General features: G+C 52.0%; 1 protein-coding gene across 6 annotated transcripts in view; it reads right to left on the bottom strand.

Annotated features, from left to right (window-relative positions):
• LOC144170556 (putative polypeptide N-acetylgalactosaminyltransferase 9) overlaps positions 1 to 19,843 on the bottom strand; it is a 148,875-nt gene that overhangs the window by 16,534 nt on the left and 112,498 nt on the right. The window lies entirely within an intron of this gene.

Below are 19,843 nucleotides of genomic sequence, written 5' to 3' on the forward strand. Positions count from 1 at the left end.
ACTTCAGTGCAATGCAACAGTAAACTGCTTAGAAGTCCAAATAAGCTTCATAATCGCAGGCTCTAAAAAAAGCAAGAAGAATAAAAACCAGCTCTTGTCACAAAGAGCACAGTTAAAGACATGCACTGCCAACGATTTCCATCAGGCATAAATCTGCTCAGCTCAGAGTGCAGGAGGTTTATGTCATGGTTGCAATGAGAATAGAAACGTGCTTGCTGTGCTCTTGCACCAACACTTTTTCTTACTCTCCAATGCTCAGTCAGACAACGCGCAATAAGCTTGCCTCATTTTAGCTTGTGGGACACTATTTGGAAAGTCCAAGTACACTTTATGGTAGCAAGTGGATTTTGGTGCACGTTTAATTTTTTAACGATAACACAGCAAAAACTTTCTAAAGCATGCCAAAAGCAAAGCCATTTTCAGCGCAGTTAGAACTTGTTTAATCACACCCAGTTTACTTAAGTTTTGAGATCATCCGAGTAACTCCTCTGTAGGCGTGCACACGCTTTTTTTAAAAAGCCCGCTATTTCACAAGCGACTTCACTGACACAGCATTGACCTCCTCATTCTCGGGGTTACCCTAGTGGCCAGGTATCTATCCACTGCACTCCTATATCGGTGTTATGGTATTGCTGGAAGGTTCCCCAGAGTTCTTTTGTACCATGAGGCGTAGTGTGTCGTGGTGGGGTGCGTAACGCTTTGATGGTTTCGAGGCTACCCATGAAGATTATAACTCGAGCTGTATTTTGAGCTATAACTTCTGGGATCATGTGGGCACCCAGAAGGATGACTTGCAGTTCAAGCTCAGTAGTGGAAATGAGTTCATTAATAAAGAAACACTGCATGCTCGTTCGGCTTAGGTCGGTTGCAGCAAGCGCTATGAGGAGGCGAGTTTCGTTTAAGGACCCATCTGTGTGAATGGTTGCGTCTGTTGACTGCACATTAGACGTGACAATCGCTTGTGTCCTTTGTTGATGGGGTGTGGCTAGTCTTGTGGGTATTTGTTGGTAGCGGCTTTGAGTGGGTAACCAGTACATCTTCCCATGGAGGAGTGGTTGGTTCGAACGCTGTAGCTATGAAGGAGCGGTCGTCGAGTTCCAACAGATGTTGACCTTGGGGTGCGAGTCGTCGAGTTCCAACAGATGTTGACCTTGGGGTGCGAGTAGGTGCCTGTCTTGATCCGTTTGTGTCGAGTGAGTTACAATCTTATGGAGGGAAGGAAGGTGGCTGCACTGGTATAGCTCTTCTATTTTGGTATGGTGGGGTAGCCTGGTGATTACCCTCAGGGCCTGCAGGCACAGGTCAAAGTAGACTTTTTCATTAACTGAACTTGTATTATGTTTTTACGGCCCCTCTTAACGCATTCGTCAACACCCGACAAGCGCGGAAGGCGCGAACGAGAAACGGCAGGACACGCAGTGCGCGTCAGAAATGGTGTCCTCTCCCATCGCGCGCCCTTGCGCAGAAGCGCGCGGTTGTTCGCGCCGCGCGACCGCGAAGAGGAACGCCGCACACGCGTTTCCAGTTCACCAGGCTAGACCCACGCGTCGCACAAAGCGTGTGTCGAGGGCGCGTCATTTGGCGCCCGACGTAAGCACAAAGGCCCATGCGCCGAGCCAACGGACGCGCCTACCTACCACGTCCGGAAGAGACGCCGCGTGTGCTGGACACGCGGCAGGACGTGCTTGCTAGAGCGCAAGGTGCGAGGACTGCGCTACGCGTTCCGGCCAGCTCACAGCCGTTCACAGAGAATCGGACGCTGGAACGACCGGAATGAACGGTTGTCAAACAAACGCTATCTGTGGACAAGGCCGAGGACTGCGACACTACGCCGTCAACAGGGTCGTTTCACAGCGCTCCATTCAATCTACGCAGACAATCTAGGTCGATGATAGGCCCATAGGGTGGGTGCCACTTCGCGCCATTTTAGGGCAGTTTAAATTTCATTCGAATGTAAGCGCCGGCAGTGCGCCACGTAACATGAGACGTGTGGTGCACGCGTGCATACGTTTCCAGTAGTTCTTTCGAGCAACGCCTCCTGCTGTGGCACGTGCACTCGCCGCTGCGAGGCGTTCGTGCACTAACGTCTCTTCCAGAGACACTGTTCAACGAAATTCGGCGGCATTGCAATGGCTGCCTGCTTGTGCATTAACAGTCTAGCTTAGTCTAGTCTAGAACACTTTTGTCTAGTGTTCCGGGCTCGTTGTCCCAATAAACACGTAAGGGGCGTTTCGAGTGAAAAAAAAAAAAAAGCCGCGTATCTGCTCCTTTTGTTGCAAATGTCGACGAAAGACGAGAGTCGACTGGTGCCCCTGGCAAAAAAACACCTCCCTTCTCTTTCCCGCTCACATCTCATGCTGTTCCTCTCCCGTGTCGTTCCTCCCAAGATAACACGCTAGAGGTTTGCTCAAGTCAATTTAAATTTACCGCGCTCCACTGCTACAAGTCGGGTGTCCCGATGCCGTACGGCAGTGATGCGCGTGAATCGAGACACCCTACTACAATGTTTATAGAACACCGCTGCCCTATTCCACGAGCGTTCCAAGCGGAACGTGAAAAATATCTAGTGGAACCTTTCTTTGCTGTCGCCGTTTGAGTCTTTTATGCCGCCAGGAGCGCGGGCAACAGCAGGCGACGGTTTTCTGCCGTAGATGTAGTATACCATTTGCTATCGCAAAAACCAAGCATCCGTGAATTTTTTAATAAAGGAACACTGCAAATTTTACTTATGTATCGATTTTCTGCCTTATGTTTGCATAATGTCTTGTTCTTATTCAACAATGTGACAAGTATGAACATTAACACCGTACTTTGATGTTTAGATTTGGCCGTGGGTATATAAGACTATTGCGCAGTTTCGGTTTAACTTTGGCCGGGTCGCTGAACCGAATCACAGACAGACAGACCAAAATTTCTGCGTTTATGTAGCCCAAGAAAGACGATCGTCTTTAAAAATTCCTTGCGACTACGATAGCGGCGTTCACAATAGCAGCGACTGCGACCGCTCTTGAAGGACGACCAGTGTTGCTCATAGCCACACCTACGCTGCAGACTTCAAATTCGTAGCGAACGACTGGGCGGCGGGCACATATCAAAGGAAACCAAGCTCCGTTGGGATGAAAATCACTACATCCGGGGGTCGACAAAGAGTAAACAAAAAAGCAGATGCACTGCGCTCTTCCTGCAGACACCAACTGGAATGCAAGGCTCCATGACGCGACACTTTGTGCAACGAGCGGAGGGCAAGAGCCAAAGTTGAAGCTTACGAGGAAACGAGGTGGTGGACGCTGAACCGGTGGTGGCGGCGGCGTGGGGCTTCGGGGCACAGAGTCAAATCTTCTTAAGCCACTTCATCGTCAGCCGTGACGATAGCAGCGCTACCAGCTACTCACGAGCAACGGGAATGGAACGACGGAATGCCCTACGGTGATGATGTGCCTGGCATGATCATCATCATTGCCCCGTTAGTCAGACCCAACGGTTGAGCGGTGGAAAAAAAATGCTGCTCAGAGCAGACCCAAAAGTTCAGCAGGAACTGATCGAAAGAGGAAAAGCAGCGGTAAGATCCAACGGACTCCCGAAATAGGGGAACCGGCAACTAATTTTAGAGCCTAATGAGAAATGTTTTCATCATCATCATAAGTACAAAGGCCTCTCCCATGTTCCTCACGCCGTTCCTGTCCCCCGATGCACTAGTCCATTCCTTGCCTCCGAATTTTCTCATTTCTCCCCTCCATCGTGTATATGTTCTTCCCCGCTCTCAGTATCCGCACTCTGTTACCCTGGCGGTACACCGACTGTCAGTTTTTCGCATTAAATTCCGAGCCCACGTTTACTTCTTCCTCTGTAATGGCTCATATCTACTCATAAGGACTGGCCAGGAAGACGGCTCTCAACGGAAGAAACAGGCCTGCCTCTTGTCAATCCACGTCCGCAAACTGACTCGGACACGACACGCCGCTCGAGTTTTCCTTGTATTCCTATGGAATCTCTGGTCCGAAGGCAGTACTAGGTCTGCCCGCGGGATGTCCAGAACTGCAACCAGGCGAACACAAAGGCGCAGTCGGTGGCTACCGCAAGGGACACGCCCGAAGGAGTGCTCTCACCAGAGCACCGCGTCGACTCCAGCGTTATGTGCTCTCCACCGGCAGCCTTGGCGTGGTCTCGAGGGCCTGCCGACGGAAAAGTCGCCGTCTCGAATTAGCTTCGCAAAGCACACAACGTCGCGAAGAGGCACGATGTAAAAAGAAAAAAGTAAACAGCAGCAACAGCAGCGGCAGCCCCAGTGACTGCACTGGTCACCCGTTTCTGTTGCGGACGAGCTCGAAACACCAATCGTGCACGCACACACAACCTGCTCAGACCTACAGCCGGGCTCGTCAAGATTTTCTTTTAAACACGCATTATATATATCCAGGTGGCACGTCGGCCGCCGTTAGAGACTCGAGGAAAGCAGAAACCGGCCCCGCAGGTGCACTGCAGAGCCGAACGGTGAAAGGGCAGGGATGCGTGATAGCGCTGACAGAACGGGGCCGGAGGATGAGGAAACATCTGCTCCGGCTCCGAAGAGGAAACGTGCCGGCTCAGACCGGAGGCGGCACGGCGGCCGCTTCGTGCACGACAGGGAGGGCCACTCTCGTCCGTCGCAGCCCCGCAAGCAGTCCTATATCCCGTGACAGCGACAAGGTGACGTTCCTGCGGAGCACGGGACCAGGCAGAGAACGGTCGGTGCCGATCAGACAGACCCCCTCATTAAGGAGTTGAGCGCGAGCACTAATCTAAAGCAACGCAAAAAGCGTGGTACAGATGGATCAAATACAAAAGCGCCCGGGTTCGATACATGCGAGGTTAACAGCGGCAATTCAAGCACGGCCGCTCGTGGGACTTTCTCAAACAAGGGTAGGCCACGACCGCTCCAGCCAGGAAGTTCGATTGCTGGGACCGAGCACCTATCCCGAGTGACGACTGGGACACAAGTTCGTACAGCGAAGGCAAGCGCCCGCGACTGTGGCAGTTCGAACATTGGCCAAGCAACCACCAAACGCGGTGTCGGGTGTTGTGGCGGAGATGCTGTCAGATTATGTGGCCGTACAAACACGATCCCCCTCGCAAACTGTGACCCCTGGACAAGGCTGCGGGACGTCCAGGGTGCTCAAGGCTGCCGCCCGCGAGGTCGTCCGGCTCGACGCACGAAGAAGTAACGAGGTCGAGGCTCGTCCCGGTTACGCAGCAGGCCTATAGGCAGTACTGCCACGCGGGACACGCCACTAACTGCCGTCTCGTGCGAGCCTCACGCACTTCGGAGATGCGTAACCGGCCTGGACACAAATATGTTGATAGACCTTACAGTTCTAACAGGCCCAAACACTCCCACTGATGGACCTTAGCTTTTCGTGTCTTTAGCCAAAGCTCAGCATCAAGCGAACGCGCGCTGCGGTCGCGCGTGATACGGTTGATTGGCGAACAAAAGACTGCGCGAGATGATGCCACCCTTAGATCCCCTGGCGGAAGTTCGGCTACTGCGCACCTCTCATTGATGATGCCTCATCAGCAGCACCAAAATGTTCCGTCGTATGTACGTTTTGCAGGTAGCACCGCAAAGCGGTGCGCTCAAGCGTGCGACAAGCGGCTTCCCCGCATCACCCCGCAGAGGGCGGGAGAAAGCAGCTTTCGGTGCGCGGTTGTTCGAGCAAGGAAGGGGGGCGCGGCTCCGGATGTGTGCGTGCTGGCGCGCAACGGCTCGACTACGCCAAGACCCGCGTACACGCTTGGACGGGATCTTGCAGCACTCCGGTTAGCGCGACGCGAGGCGAGGCGCTTCCTGCCGCCGGCCACTGCTCCGCTGAGCAACGCAGCACTGAAAGCAAGAGCGACACAACATCTGGCAGCGATCAGCTACCTACGCCGATGGAGATGGGAATTAAAAAAACGGCGGCAAAGTGCGCTGAACTTCACTTTGAGCAGAGAAACGAAGCGGAGAATGCCGACACTCGAGCAGGGTGAACTGGCGTTTATTCAGAGCAAAACGAGAGATGGTAAAGGCGTTTGATGTTTTATCTTTGAAAATATAAGTATAAATGACGAGCTATGAAGGAGTCGAGTATATCCGTGACGAACAGGTGCTTGCGCGCCTCAACCAAAGCGGTTTCCACTAGAATCGTTTCCTAACGGAGTGCTCAGACAAATCTCGCTTTGATCAGGGTGACAGGGTGCAAACTTGTCGCAGGTTGTATACACCGCAACAAGCAAGCAGGTTTCAAGAAGTCGGTTCATGCCGGTAGAATACAGGCACGGTTTGGGCATACTACTTACAATGTGCAACGACACTGATAGACTATTTTAAAGAAGAAAATGGAGAAGATAAGCGATATTTTGCGCTGCCACGGCAAAGAAAAGATAATGTTGCGAGAATATCTACCGGTTAAGAGAATAATAGGTAAGCTATTCAATTTTAATGCGTGAATAGCTGGAATGTAAGCAGAGGTCCTTGATGCAATATATAATGGCCTCAGTGTCCCTATAGTTTACACTGTATGAACTGGACGCCATTCATCTGGAAGCAGCACGTTTGAAACACACATCGATGCCTCAGGGAAGAGGGACCGATGGAGACAAGATGGGCATCTTCATCTCGCCGCCGCGGCAGAGCACGCAAAGATTGGTCAGCGCGCATGCGCGTTTCGTCCCCCGTAAAGCGCGACGCCTTGCATTCATTCACTTCCGAAAAGCCCCGACGACAGTCACGACACGAAGTGCAGCCCAGCTGCATCGCGGGAAATGATGTGTACGTGCGCGCGACGTCGCCTTGTGTCGGCGCACCTCCGCGGATGCCGTCGACGCGAGAGCGCGCATACATGAATGCGCGATTCGGCCGCAACTGGATGAAACCGCGGGTTCGTGCACAGAGACGCTTCGCGTGGAGACCTCGTTGCGACATCCTGCTGTGCGCGATCTTTGCAAAGCTGGTGAAAACGTTACACGCACGACGGTCTGTCGGGTGCACGCATCAAGCGATCTTGCGCACGACGAAAGCGTTCCCTCGTAACGAAAATGCATTTTAACGCCGCGTATACGCTTACAACGCATTCCCGCATGGCTTTGCGTATCGCTCCGCCAAGTCTCAAGGTGAAGGGAAGCGAAATTGAAGTATATCCCCGCCGCGTAGCAGCAGGCAACTTGAGCTCGGATCTGTCTTATTCACCCGCCGTGCTAGAAGAGGCACGACGACGAAAAAGGTGGCTGCTCAGGGGATGCGAAGCATATATTTGCGCCAGTCTCGACTGAGTAGGAAAGCCCGTATGAGATAACTACAGTACGAGTTTATTTGAGCGAACCTGAACTTGCGTCAAGGATGCACAAGAGCGTGAACGATGGCCAACCGGGAGGAACCAAATGGAGCAAGGCTGACGAAACCACATAACGGGGTGGATAGTATAGCGGCGGTGCCGTCAAGGCCACGTCACGGAGAAACCAGCTGCGCGGCATAGTGCCGTGGGTCACGTAATCGAGACGCCAACTTCGCGAAAAAAAAAGATTGACCAGTGGATCTTTAATATGCACGAGCGCCCATTTCTTCTCCCTCGCGAAGGTGAGGCTCGGCCCTATGCGGCCGCCTTGCCTCGGCCACTTCGGCTTTAGAGCCCGCACACAGCATTTCTCGCACACAGTGCCAACAGTGCTTTGCGGTAGATTTAAGTGGTCACGTTCGCCATCTTTAGATGTCAACGTTATTATACACGTAGTTAGGAGCGGCAGTGGTTGCCTGCCGCTCTTTCCGTTATCCACCAACAGAGGAATTTCATCGCCACCAATCCCCTTCCATCCAGTTTTTGTCGCCTACTCGGACCTGCACACGCGGCACACTCCATTTTTTTTAACACCCACAAGCGGTGATGGGCGCGAACAGAGGCAGAGGGCGAATCGCGCTTTGAATGGACGCCCTGCTATCAACGGTCGAAAGCGCTGCGAATGCGGTGCCACCGCATCCAACGCCGCCGCCGGCTCGGCTGACGTCACCCCTCTTCGCACGCGCTCTGTCGTTCTCTGTTCTTCCGTCGCCCGCTGCCCTCGGATCGACGGCAAACACTTTCGTCAAAGCGCCCCATCTATTTCTCACGGAATGACAAAGATGCGCTGACGCAGACGTACTTTGCGGTACTTTGCCGTAACACAGCGGTAACGTACGGCTAACATGGTTGCGGCTGCCAAAGCGTACAGACATTACGGCGTTGTACGCGGTGCCTATGCAGCGCAGCTAATTCCCACAGTCTGCTCGAACCTGATGACACGTGCGCGCACTGGGAGGAAAGCAGAGAGACAGCACGAGCCCCGATGCGACAGGCCTCAGTTGGTAGAAAGAAAAAAAAAACAATGAATGAATGACGCAGGGGTTCGTACGCGCCAGAGACGGGGCTGTACGTTGGCATGAGTTATAAGAGAACGCGCGGCATACCATTTGCATACGCGCGAGCGTACTTTGAACAACTGCTGAGCAGGCAATGCGCCGCACACATAGTCATGCATGCCCGAGAGGCCGTACAAGACGCCGCAGACTGATCAAGACGAACAAAAAACGGGAAACAACAACAACGGTGGTTACCATTCTTTCTTACCCGCCGCGGTGGCTCAGTGGCTAAGGCGTTGTGCTGCTGAGCACGAGGTTGCGGGTTCGATTCCCGGACGTGGCGGCCGCTTTTCTGATGGAGGCGAAAAGCAAAAACGCCCGTGTGTACGAGATTTCGGCGCGCGTTAAATATCCCCAGGTGGTCAAATTTAATCCGGAGCCCTTCACTACGGCGCGCCTCATCACCTGCGTTGCGTTGGCGCATTAAACCCTACAATCAATCAATTATTATTCTTTATTCTTGCCCGCGAGTGATCGCAATTTAGGGGGCATTGACGGGGACCACAGGATGTTAACAAAGGAAATGGGGAGATCGGTATAGCTCGCACGCACGAACTTAACAGGTGAGCGTTCATATTCGCTCTGCATCTATCCATCATCACTGCCTCGTCTTTAGAGAGAGAGAATAGTCTTTAATGATACTGGTGAGGTTAGCCTGGCCAAGGCGCCTAGCTTGCTACACCAGATGTATATAAAAAAAGAAGATATCGATGAAGAGATGACGATAATGACTGTGATGAAGATGACGCGCTCATTAAGAGAGTCCTGTTTAAAGAGTCTGATCAAGTCCTCGTCTTTATTTCCGCATCGTGCCCGTTCATCATCGCCCTTTTTGCTTTCTTTTGCTGCCGGATCGGCTAACTCTATCGGCTGATATCCACCGCACGCTGGAACTGGGTCCCTGAATGAGTCCTGAGCTAAGGACTCTCAATCCTCAGGAATAATAAAGGTTTTCAATCAATCGGTCAATCAATCTCCGGGATGGCGCCGCTGCTAATCGAATAAAAGTTTCAGCAAGCCTCCCAGCCCGAGTAGCTCGAGTGATGAGGAAAATCCTGTGTAATTCTCTCTCTCTCTCTCAGCAACTGCCGCTGCTGCAAAGCATATTTCTGGGTAACATGTCTTTTTTTTTTTTTTGTATTTCTGATCATTTATAGCCCTCCCTCGTAAAATAAAGCTGGGTGGGCTGAGGATGCAAAGCTTATGTATTACCAGAGAAAGCTGGGTGGGCTGAGGATGCAAAGCTTATGTATTACCAGAGTCCTTCAATGCTTCTCTATTACTGTAATTGACACTGCTTTCTTTGGCGGGTTTCAGTGAGGTGTCACATGCCTGTCTAAAAAAAAACCCCAGTAAATTCGTTTGGGGCGAAACTATTACTTTAGTTTGATCTGTTCGCAGTGCATTTTTGTCCATATCAATTTGCTTAGCGGGTACCATTGTCAGACTTTTGTACTGTAAGGCATTGTGGGGAAAGTGCCTACCGCATGGTGTAATTACTACAACCTGATTTATTCACTGGTGCCGCACGAAAGTGTCCTCGTTTCAGTGTTCTGACACATTTCAAGGGGGTGGGGCATTCGGAAGCGCGTGCGTTACAATAGCTTTCCTTTACATCCCCCCCCCCCACTCCCAAGGTCTTTGCAAAAAAAAAAAAAAAAAGAAGAAGAAGAAGAAGAAATTTTTGCGAAGCACGCCAAAAACACGGGCAAAATTACAAGGGATGCTTCGAACTTTCCGAGCATACGAGGCCTAGCTGCAGCTTCTGTTCATCTGCTGTTGAACAGGATAACGTTTACTGTGCTGTCGTCGGGGCGCTGGCGCAGCTTCGCCCACAGCCTTTTCCGTCGTGACGGCGCGCTTACTGAAGCCGCACATGGAAACCCCCCATCCCATGTTACCGCTGATCAGAAGGCACGGAATGCGCTGTCATTTGCACCGACTGTCAAAGTTTCCTGCCACCACCGGATCGGCTTCAGGCGGGCAGTGGTCGACCACTTCGAGTCCTTGCGTCACAAAGGGGCTCGCAAGACCGGGGGGCGACTTTGCTGTTCCGCATCCAAACGGGCTCAGCGAAGTCCACGGCTTGGCGTTTCGAAATGGGCGATCACGCCATGTGCAGTGCTAGGGGATGTGCAACACTATGTGACGCGCTCTCCAAAGCATGCTGCCGATCGGTCGGGACTGGGCTCAGCGATGAGAAAACCCCACACACCGCTCTGGACCACGTCATCTTCCCAAGGGGACATTGGGTGCTGTGTAAAGTGCCGCGCCTTCTTCCTAGCTTCCTTCAGAAGACGGGACTGGCGGACTCGTGGTGAAGTGACCATATTATTGACTCATTAGGTGGCGCTCGGGCGGATCAATTGCCGGCACATCTTGCCGGGCTAACACCGCCTACTCCAACAAAACAACCAGCCAATCAATGGTGGTTACGACAAGAAGCATTTCCACCTGCTCTAGCCTCTTCCGCCGCGGCTTACTTTCTCACTCTTCCCCGCCCACGACTGGGGCATAGTGCGTCGTCGCCCATAGCGATGTGGAATGAAGGTCCGAGCCCGCGCGGCGACGTACACAAGGCACGTACCACCCTTTCTCAGAAGCTGTTTCCCTTTCCCGGTGCGCGCTTCTCGGCTCGCGACACCAATGTTCTGTACTGTTCTGCACGACTGTTCCGTACTGTTCTGTACGACAAATTCTTCGCGAGCTTTTCTGTACCCCGCACGTTCCGTGAAGCAGAGATCGAAGGCGTTCGTTAAAACGTGCTGGGGAAATAAAAGAGCCCACGCTTCAATCGTCTTAAACGTGCCTTTTATTTTCGGCGATGTATACCGGCGCATCCGTGTCGCGCACACCACGCCCGAGTAATCAGGAAGGCACGCGCAACGACCTGACGTCGCGGGAAGCACGTCGCACGCGGCGCTGCACTGCCAATTAAGAAGTGGGCACGCGAAAAGGACCGGCACACGCCAAATCACCGCGGCCTTCGAAGCAGATTGCGCCCAAGGGGGGACGACACGGGGCCGTTGATTGAGCCGCTGCCTATGCGGCGACGGACGCCGCTGTGCGCACATAGCGGAATGGGCACGCGCCGTCTCCCCGGGGAATCCCTACAAGACGCTGCCGGTGCGCTATGACCCGCCCCGGGAGGGGAGGGGAGGGGAGGAGAGGAGAGGAGAGGAGAGGAGAGGGGAAGAGAGAGAGAGAGAGAGAGAGGGGGGAGAGGAGGGAGGAGAGGAGAGGAGAGGAGAGGAGAGAGAGAGAGAGAGAGAGAGAGAGAGAGAGAGAGAGAGAGAGAGAGAGAGAGAGAGAGAGAGAGAGAGAGAGAGAGAGAGAGAGAGAGAGAGAGAGAGAGAGAGAGAGAGAGAGAGTAGAAGACATGCTCCGAAGAGATAGTCAACTTTGCCCGAATTTTCTCAAGTTGAACGTTTTCTGCAATTCTGCATTATGCCAGCTTCCTTAATGACACCCCCCCGAAGAACATTTCACTACTGCCATGTCATCGGTGTCGCGGTTCTGTGCGCGCGTCCTGATAAAGTGTATGCAAATGCAGCGTATACACCACACATTATACATAAGTGATCAGCCCCAGCAGGCTCTCAATTGCACCGATGCCCCCCTGTAATAGTGATGCCATACCAAATCTCTTGCACTTAATTTGGCTCTGTCCTGTATTCGCCCGTAACCGCCATCAGCTGCTAACTGTAGGTCCTGCACCTGTGACTGAACTGGAGCCCGTTAGTCGTGTCCGTGACGACCCCGCTACTTTAGAAATAATAACGCAGTACGCCCTTGAAAACGGCCTCTACAAATTGGTGTAGCGGTCTTACAGACTGTCTCGGACTGACCTTACTCATCCACGTCCGATGTCAACAGCGATATTGCCACTGACTTAGTGAACTGTGCCTTCTGTGAATTGTGACCTTTCCCTTTCTCCTCCCCCTTCCCATCCTCACTTCCCCGCAGGGCCTTATGGCCTCTCGTCTTTAAAAAGTGTTTCACTCACTCACTCATTTGGTCAGTGCCATTATCTGCCCTTTCGTTAGCTACGGCTACCGCTATAAAAAGAGGCCGCGCCTCGCCTTCGTTGCTGGTCCGACTAACATCAAGTGACCAACGACCTACAAAGATGTCACGCACTGACGCTGTTTTCCTCTACTCGAAAGGACACAACTGCATTTTTCTTCCCCTTCCTATCCATGCGCCAGCAGGTTAAAACGTGAAAAGACCACGGCTCAGCTGACAGGGGCTTACCAGAGAATGAACTTAAGGACTTTGTTCTAGTTTTGTTCAGAATCTAACGGCAGCACATCCTTGCTTTACGGTGTGACGATAAGGATGAAAGTAATGTTGACAATAATAAAGCATTATCTGTGACGTATTATCGGACATCTATGAGCGGTATCTCTTCGAATGAAAGCACCTAATTTAGTCCCCCCCCCTTCCCCACAAGCCGGAGTGTACTTTCTACCTTTAGCAGTGCCATTTCGTATACACTTGGGTAGCACAGCGTTTCTCTCCCTGTCTTTCCCTTTATAATGTTAAAAAAAAAAAATTAAACTCCAAATAAACCGAAAGCTCAGTTACCGGCGCCGTCACAAAATTATTTGTCTAAACAAGTGAATTTATTTTGGGATCTTTACATTTGGCATCTTCTGCATATTGTTTTTCTGCGACTGCTAATAAATGAGTTGCATATGCTGTGTGCAAGCAACTGTGAAAACGGGAATCTGCGCAGGGACATTGCCCAATGCAAAACGCCATTCACGACTTGCGTGTTGTCCCTGCGCAAATGCATTTTTTTAAGTCAAATCATTTGTTAAGCTTCGCCATTCGCAGAATTCGCACTCTATAGGCCACTCCAATGGGTCATTCTGGAGCATTGTGGTGAAGACGCCCCACGGCGACTTCTATGGGACCGGGCAGCTGGACGGGTGCCGCCCCCACTCGGCACTCTCCTCGTTATTGGAATGGGCCGCCGCATTTGAGTGCGCAGCCTTTTGTTCGTTTTGTCGTGTTTGCTTCGGGGCTTTTAACATTTAGGCGTTGTTGTGAGCGGATACGTCCCGTAAAGCTAAGCCTTGACGGATGTGTCGCGTTTCTATATATGCACTTACAGCTACGTAATTTACACTCGTGGATGCTTCTAGGGTAGAGTACACAAACCTCATTATTATGCGCAGTTATGCTTTGCACGCCTGGAGCCACCAGTTTTGAGTACGAATAAAAGTATCAGTATTCATTTTTTTAACCCATTTAAAGTATGTCAACCGTTTCGGTCACAGCGGTTCCGGTCACAGGCATTTACGTACGACTTCGATTACCGTGCGGTCGTGGAAATGTTGCGGCAGTTTACATTTTTTTTGTGTGTAACCGTAAGCTCTGTGCCTTCTATTTCAGAAGAGGGACGGCACGGCAGTTCGGGACTGTATGTAGTGATTATTCCACCGACAGTCGATGTAAATCAACCATCCAAGAGCTCAAGCTACAAGCCCGTTCCCCCCCCCCCCTTTTCCACTTCCCCACCTGTTTGAAATGAAGGCTACCACCGATAGGCTGCCAAGGCGTTAGAAAATGCGACAAAGTGTGTAAATGAAGGTCGGAATTTGTTTTTTATTGCGTAAGCATTCTGTGCCGAGTAACAACGAGAACCATCCAATGCCTTGTGAGACATTAAATCGTTACAGAAGTGCAAATTTAAGTCACTGGAAGAGGATGAGGAGTAAACATTTATGTGAGCGAGAGGGTATTAGGAAGAGAAACAGATATAACCAGGCGAAACAAAAGTAACCCAACTAGGATGCTGACAGCCAAACCTGGCACACCACCGTCCGCTGCATGAAGCATAAAATCACGTAAAATTTTTAAAAAATCTACTTGAAGAAGGGGTCAATGCAATGTTCTACCTAATCGTGCGCTTTCATGCGACTGTCTAAAAAAAAAGAGCTGATAACGAACGGATTAAACGAACCGGGCCCTTATGTCAATAATCAAAGAGAAGAAGCTGTCTGGGTTGAGGCATTTCATGCCACCGGGAGAACGCACGTTGCCAGAAATGAACGGAAGCACGGCGTAAGAACTTTTACGCATTAAAAGAATTCTCAAAACCTCTGCAACTGTTTATGGGGTAGAGGGGAGGAGGGTTCACTTGGACCTACAACTAGCGATAACGGTTTCAGTGCAGCGCAAGCGATGCAGTTTCTGTTCATTCAAGCGTAAGTGGAGGAAGCATATGGCAAAACGCTACCACAGCATTAGGATATGTGAAACTAAAGGCAGCACCTCTTTGGCACCGTCTTGTCTCTGTTCTCGTTTATCCACGCAGTAATTGTTTTTTCAAAGGGCACGAACCAAGTAGCCAGCAACCCAGTCTTAGAACGCCATAATGTGTTGCTTTTTCACACGATGCAGTGACTTTCCACTATCATGCGGTATTTATTTCGCCAACACATCACTGTGGCTGTTGTAAACGTATTCCCGTGAAATTAATTACGTTTATACCGTAAATAAAGACGGTACGCAGAATAGTTCATTGCACACATCCCCTCCCCCTTTTTTTTTCGGGGCAAATCAGAGAATTGGTGCCCCCAACTTAGTTTTTCGCTCGCGCACAACGCCGTCGTCAACTGCATCATTTCGGCATCAACTGCGAGTTCCAACGCCGCAGTATGCTAGGATCTGCCGGCTGCAGGATATTCCTGCACAGGCCAAATAGCACGTAGGCAACCTGCATGAAAATGTGCTTTGTGTATCACAGGGGTTACGCGAACGAATGAGCTTGCCCATCCAGCTCGACATTGTATACCTTTTCGCATTAAGCGTCTTCTTCGGTTTTCACTCACAGATGCGCGTAATTCACACACATGGCATGCCTCGTAAAGGTTGTCTCCACTCTCAAGCGTCGCCGATCTCAAGAAAGTCTTTGTAGTCATTTAATATTTGCTAGCCGCACCAGTGAAATGACGGAAACACATGCATACGAACGCCGAGCGGACCGCCACCGATGAAGGCACGATGAATGGGGCTTTACCACTGACGAGCGATTTGCCAAGGGCGGCGCTGTTCGCTGAAACGACGGACGGTGGTGCCATACAACGGCCGCCCGATCCCAAATTTGGTTTGAGCGCGGCGAAGTTACAGCTACCCTGGATGATTAAGGGTGGCTAAGAGACAAAATCCTTAACACTGGCTGACAGCATTACAGAAAACCTTCCGCCTTGTTGAGACCCTTGACTTTTGCGTTCTATACCAGCCACTCTACAGGTCCTGTAATGCGGTATCCGAATGATGTATGGCATATGGTCAGTGTTCAAAGTGGCGAGACCCAGGAACGCGCGTCACGGACGAAACGCTGTCCGGTGATGGCGTATGTACAACGCCCAGAAGCGACTAATGCAAACTAAGTGATGCGTGCGGTCAAGGCAGAGAGCAAACGGCCCATTACGGCAGGCGCGGGCGAGCGACCATATAATGTCACAATGAAAACCAAGGCGAACCGAAAAGCTTCGTAGCTGCGACGGCGAAGGAGAGGGTAATAGCACTTGATGGACGAAAAGACAGCGGCCGCAATTCATTCCGTGGCTGCGCATTGAAATGCCGACCGCGGCGGCCGCTAAGTTTTTCCACCCGCGGCAGATACCGCTAGCTTAAGCTATGACGAGCGCTTGTGACATTATCTGACCGCGCTAGGGAGCCTCGTTTCGCCTCCTATCTTATTCTTGCTCCGTGGGTCAAGGCAACCGAGGTCCAAGCAAAATGCGATACGTGTATACGGCTACAAGAGGGAAATGTGAGCGACAGGACAGGGCTAGATTGTCGACATCGCGTAATGTTGTAATCTGTGCATGGTCATAACACGTCGCTGCAACATTCAAGAAAAAAAACTCCAACAACATGTAGTTTTTCGTTAAGTTTTGATTAGACAGCCGACATACAAAATCGGAGCCATAAATAGACATGAATATCTAGTTTCTGCCACGCAATTTCAACGAAATTCCGCGCCTACGCGCGTTCGCAATTCAACAGTTCGTAACCAGCCGGCTACAAAGCCAGGTTTTGTTGCACGAATCAACATAGCCGACCCCCGCTTCTTCTAAATAAAGGGTGGGAGGGGGTCGTTCGTCGCCCGCTGTCCGGGCGCCTTCGAGCGACGAGAAGTGCATCCTCCTGCACGCGTATACAATACATCGCTCCGGCTTCTCGCCTCCCGTTGTTTAATTTCGGTCGCATCGCAGGCGCACGCACGATCCCGGTATGAAAAGAAGAGGCGCGACGAACAGATACAACGCGTCACCCGCGGGCCAATCAGCGCTGCCCACGAAAAAGCCCGCCAGCAGCAGCAGCAGCAGCACCAGGGCGTCTTATAAGAAGGCCGACCGCGGGCCGTTCGAATATGACGCCGCGACGAAATGACGACGGGCACAGCTGCCGCTCCGCTTGCCGCGCACTCAATCACACGCACGCAGGGCTCGTAAAAATCCCCCCCCCCCCCCCCCACACACACACACAGCGAAAGCGCGACGCCTACCTCTCCGCGTGGAGAGGAGAAGAATCACAAACAAACAAACAAGTGTGTACGCCCCATCTGTGTATGGGCACACTGTGCGTAAAATATATTAGCGAGCACCTTTTCTCAGCGTAAATGATGGCTCTGAACAAAGAGCTCAAACTGCGCGCGACTGACTATACAGAGAAACTTACGCAGCACGCGCACTGCTACGAAGAGATGCGCAACAGCCCACGAGACTTTAATAACGGCATCAGAGCCGATAAATATGCACGGAAGTCATTTTCGAACCGTAAATAGAACGCCGGTGCCTTTAATTTGTGTCGCAGCAGTCGCTGAAAAGCTGGGTTGATTACCACGCGATTATATTGCCTCCGGAACGGAAGGACCGCGTATGCACCGCTCGGGACACCTCTATATAGGTTAGAGTATACAGACAGCGCGGTTCGTTAGTGCAATCGGGTCGCGTTATAGGCTACCCTCCGCGATCCGGCACATGGCGTAATTGGATGGGCCTTTTCTTGTCCCCGTTCTAGGTACGCGATCCATCCCGCACTTTTCGCGACACAGAAGCTCTAGCCTCCTCGGATCTGAGCAGCGCGGCTGAAGCAGCATCAAGAAGAGCACGCTCGCAATCGCCGCAACGCGTCTCTTATATACGAGCCGAGGCGAACAAGACGCCGTGACGGCGCCGTAACTACTTTATTCTAGTGCACGAGGGGTTCATATTTATGCACGCGGGAGAAAACATCCCATCTCTATTTTTGGCTTTTCTGCGGTCGCGAGCGAGAGCTGAGACCCGAAGAAGCATCTGCCAGCTGGCCTTTCGGGAGAGTTTCGTGTAACAGAAAAGCGCGGAAGAAACGTTTTGGCGCCGAGTTGGGGGAGCACCCTCCGCCAAAGCTATGCAGCACATGGAGACTTGTAAACGCACGCAGTATCAGCGCAGTTACGGGTATACCAAAAGAGCGCATATTCGTGCCCTTCTGTAACTCTCTCCCAACCCTTCTGCACCGCTGTGGAAGGCAGCGCCGCGCCAGCTCGGGACGCTGACAACCTGACCGTGCGTACGTCAGCAAATAACTACACACCCTGGTCGACGGCATGCCAGTAACATGTGTTGTGCGCGCAAGAGGTTCCTTCTATTATAACTGCCCCGGACCAGTGCGTTTTCTTCTCTCTGAGTGCTGCGACACCGCACCGAACGGACGGGGTTCTGTGCGGTCGAGGAGCGTCGGAGTGGCGGTAAAGTGTCGGCGTTTCGCCTCAGAGACGTTTTTCGGCCATTCAGACATTGCATCACCTCCCGATTTCTTTTGTCAACGTCCGCAGAAAAGCGTCGTCTACCAGCGGAAGCGCATTTTCGCTTGTCTGGCGCCGGGAGGTCGGTGGGCGCTGTAGTCACGATTGCAGACCCAGCTCGCTGCCCGGTGGTACGCGATGGTAAACTTTCGTATACCCTTCGCTGGCTTTACACCACGTGACCGCACGTCGTCGGTTTTCAACGCAACCGTTGAAAACGGTAGAAGATCCGTGATCCCGAAAAGCATCGGCTCGCACCGTTCAATGGGATTACTAAATGGGATGGCCTTCAAAGCACCGGCGGAAGGCCTCTCCGAGACGGCACGTGGATGGCGCACGAGCTGTGCGCTCGAGCAGGATTCACGAGAATTTCGACAAGCTGCGCCCACTTCTTGAGACGAAGAGCGTGACGAGCGGCAGGAGTTGCATGAGCCCGCCGACGATTAGCGGATGATGCAAGGAACGTACATGAAAGAGCTGCTCATTAGCAGGGATCTTTGTTCCGTAACGCGCAAACGCGCAGAAACATGGGAGGGATTTAAAGAGGTTACGAACTTTGCCACCAAACTGCAAGCTTTCCATGAATGAATTAATTAATGGAGACTTTAATACAGTGACAAGGCTGAAAAGACAAAGGGGGAGGGCGCGGGGAAAAAGGGAGGGGGGAAAGGCGTCACAAATAGGTTGTACTACAGGTGTATACAATGCCAGTGTGCTCGTCAAGGTAGGCGTCTCATTAAAAAAAAAATCAGACACCTTCCACCCTGTGAAGAGGGAAGTCCCGAGAAGGTGGCGCTCAGGTGGGATTTCCTATGGTGCGGTTCAGCTGTATTGGGTATTTGCTATGTTGAATTACAAGGACGATGGGGCGCGATCTCTACATCACAAACTAAGGACACACACGATTGACGGGTGGAGAAAACGACGTTTTATCAAAGCGCGACTACGCCAATCACGGCGGGGGCTCTAGTGTGCCGCACAGGTGGCCGCCGAAGAGCTCGCGACATTGCGCGCAATGTCCGGGAGAGGGGAGATGACGCCGCGCGTGGCGGGGAGTATACACGACTCGGGAAAGAGGCGGCGGCTGTGGAGAGGAGTGTGAAGTGGTGCTGTAACCACGTGCTTGCTCCCTCCGCAGATGGCGATGCTTCACTGTGCAACACACTGTGCGGGAAAGCCGGCTTACAAAACCAAGCGTCCGCCCATACTCCTAAAGTCAGCTTCACCTCTACACACAGATGCATCGCTGGAAAGACATGTTCCTGGGAGAAATATAAGCCGTTTTGTATCAAGTAATGGAGGCCTTAGGACCTTCTGTTATTTTTATGATTTCTTCGCCAACTGCTGGTCCACGCTCGGTCTGTCGCCAGGCGCGACGCTCTGCTGGATCCTACCCATGGACAGATTCACTGTAGAGAAAGATACTCGGCGCAGGTTCCGCTGATTATGCAGCCCAAGGACTGCACTATTTCATTTTCTACGTTCAAAACGGGTTTCCAAACCCCTTCAGGAGATGGAACTGGAGAGTGTATGGACGTCCACTGGACGTCGCCCGACAGAGCGGGCAACAGGACTGTTTCACGGCGCTTGGAGTCGATACACGCGCCACTGTAGCCAGTGAGGATAGCTGC

Source organism: Haemaphysalis longicornis, unplaced genomic scaffold, assembly GCF_048455015.1.
Source record: "Haemaphysalis longicornis isolate Haplotype H1 unplaced genomic scaffold, Haemaphysalis longicornis Haplotype H1 scaffold_2, whole genome shotgun sequence".
Taxonomy (NCBI): domain Eukaryota; kingdom Metazoa; phylum Arthropoda; class Arachnida; order Ixodida; family Ixodidae; genus Haemaphysalis; species Haemaphysalis longicornis.